Genomic DNA, 3,074 nt, shown 5'->3' with positions numbered 1-3,074 from the left:
ATTTTCTTTTTGCTTATCACACCAGTTTGAGTTTTGTGTGTTGGAAGGATGTATATACTCCCCCATAGACTTTTATATAATAGTATTAATATCTCCCAGAAACATTGACATTGTACATTTGCTGAACTGAACAATAATTGAATTAGATACAGTTGTAAAGGCTAACCTGAGAATTCATTACATAAGCAATGAAAAATAGACTAATCTGCACACTTTTTAATAATGTGCAGAAAAAAAAAAAAACTAATCTGGCTGTGCTGCTTTACTTCAATGGACGATGGGATCCTAGCAACAAATATATTAATTACTTGGCAGATGGTGTGTTGATAAATACGGAATCAAACTTTGCCGCCCTCATTTCTATAATTGCTACTCAATTGTCAATAGACACATCAACAAGTAAAGTTGAAATCAGATATAAAATTGATGAAAGGTCTCCTCCAATTCAAATTCATAATGATATGGGGGTAAAAGTATATGTTGAAACCAAAAAGGAACATCGAGATATGGCAAGATACCCTTTGTGTGTCACAACAACTGAACCAGTCAACTTGGAGACTAATTCTACACTCATTCCACTATTATGTTCAGACACTTCAGAAGATATGAGGGTTATACACAATTCATACTTCTCTAATACATTTAATGGTATTGGTGAAGCAATAGGGTTAATTGGCTTTGGATCATGTGAGGAAGTTGATGAGCTAGAAGAATTAGCACCAGGCATCATTGTTAATCCCAATCACTCTTTATTTGAGAAAGATCAAGTGTATAAGAATAAATATGTCCTCACCAGTGCACTAAAAAGACATTCCATTCTTAAGCATTTTCAATTCAAGACAACAAGATCAAGCTCAATCAGGTAAGACCTAAATTCAAGTCACTTTAAATTATTGATTGTATATTAATTTTTTTTCAACAGCTATTCGATACAGTGCTTAGGTGAAAACTGTAGTTGGAGTTTACGAGCTTCAAGCTTGAACAAATCTCAAATGTTCAAGATTAGAGAATTTAAAAGCGAACACACATGTTTGATGCTACATAATTCATTATCGGAAAGGCAAGCAACTAAGAGTGTTGTTGGGAGTATTATTGTCGGTAAATGTGCTGAACCAGATGTTATTTACACACCAAAAGATATACAACGTGACATGTTAGCTGAATATGGTGTGCGACTCACATATATGCAAGCATGGAGAGCTAAAGAAGCAGCTCTTGAATTAGTCCGGGGTGATCCAATTCAATCATATGCAAAGTTGTCAAGCTACTTTCACATACTAGAGGCAACTTACCCTGGTTCCCATATAAGATTGCACAAATCAGAGGATGACCGTTTTCTATATGCGTTTGTAGCTTTGTTCACCTCGATAAAAGGATGGGAATATTGTAGACCAATTGTAGTTGTTGATGGAACTTTCTTAAAAGGAGCATACAAAGGGACACTACTAACCCCTAATACCTTAGATGCAGCAGGTGAGACTTTCGAATATGATACTAGTATTTTCTATATTGAATTTCTGAACTATGAATTAAAAATGAATTATAATTGCAGTAAAAATGTATCAAAATTGTATTAAACAAATTGTACATGGTGCATGGAGTATATTGCCACTTGCTTATGCCATTGTTGATTCAGAGAATGATGCATCTTGGAGGTGATTTTTTGAGCAATTCAGAGATGCATTCAGTCAAAGATTAGAGATGTGTATCGTTTCCGATAGGCATGCAAACATTATTAAGGCAACTTCAAGAGTTTATGATGAAGTACCTCATTTTGCGTGTATGTGGCACTTACTGCAAAACATAATGAAAAACTTCAGAAAAAGTCAGCAAAGGGTAACTGAGGTTGTTCTACTCTATGGCAAAAACATACACCATGACAGAATTTAATCAATGTATGACAATAGTTGAGAAAATAGATAAGAGGATCAAAGATTACTTGCTGAACATTGGATACAACAAATGGTCGCGTGTGCATGCTGAAGTAAACAGAACTTGAATGATGACATCAAATATAGCAGAATCAGTCAATTCAAGAACAAGACATGCCAAAATTCTTATAGTCTTGCACCTCTTGGAATTCATGAGATAGCTTTCCAGAAATGGAATAACAATAACAGATCAAAGGCGACATTTTCAGGTTTTCACCTTGGGAAAAAGTATGAAAATATATTGCGGCGCAATAAAACTGCATCAGAGAAATTAAGGGTATGTTTGATCTGTAAATTATTTTTGCTAATATTTTTTCTTCTGATTCATACCTAACATCTCTCTTGATTATATTTTTTTATTTTCATAGGTTGTAGAGACAAATAAATATGTGTATACGGTACTTGATGGTATTGCACAATTCACAGTTTGTCTTCACCAACGTACATGCACATGTGGGAGATTTCAATTGGATGAGTTGCCATGTCCACATGCTTTGGCTGTTTTAACAATAAAACACACTAGTTATGAGAAATATTGCTCTGATTACTATACAAGAAAAAAATTATTGCTGACATATCAGTTTCAAATGGATCTCCTGCCAGATGAAAGCATATGGAACACACCAACACATGTTCTTGAAGAGGTTGTACTTCCACCTCATGGAAAGAGACATCCGGGAAGACCAAAAAATAAAAGACATACACAACTGAGAGAAGATGGATTCAAGAAGGCGAAAATTACATGCAGTAATTGTGGACAACAAGATCACAACAGGAAGACTTGCAAAAATGTTAGGCCTTATGATCAAGAATAAAAATAAGAAATAAAATTTGTTTTACCATTTTGTTTTAGAAGCTCATTGGTTTACTATACAAATTTGGATCATATCTGTTTATATGGTTGATTTCCTTAGTTCCGCAATCTCGTGTTATTCAGTTTAGTGGAATGCTTTCTTAGTTGTGCAATCTCATGTTATTCAGTTTAGTCGAATATTTCCATGTTTATAGTTAGATGTGATATGATATAGTTGAAATGATATTCGATAAAATGCAACTTAGTAATTGTTTAAAATTCCCATTGAATGTTTAGTTGGAACTGCATCTCTTATTTTAACTATTGATTACCTCAATGCTTAGTTTCCT

This window comes from Solanum tuberosum, unplaced genomic scaffold (genome assembly GCF_000226075.1).
Source record: "Solanum tuberosum cultivar DM 1-3 516 R44 unplaced genomic scaffold, SolTub_3.0 scf00732, whole genome shotgun sequence".
NCBI lineage: Eukaryota > Viridiplantae > Streptophyta > Magnoliopsida > Solanales > Solanaceae > Solanum > Solanum tuberosum.
Note: the sequence above shows the minus strand (reverse complement) of the source record.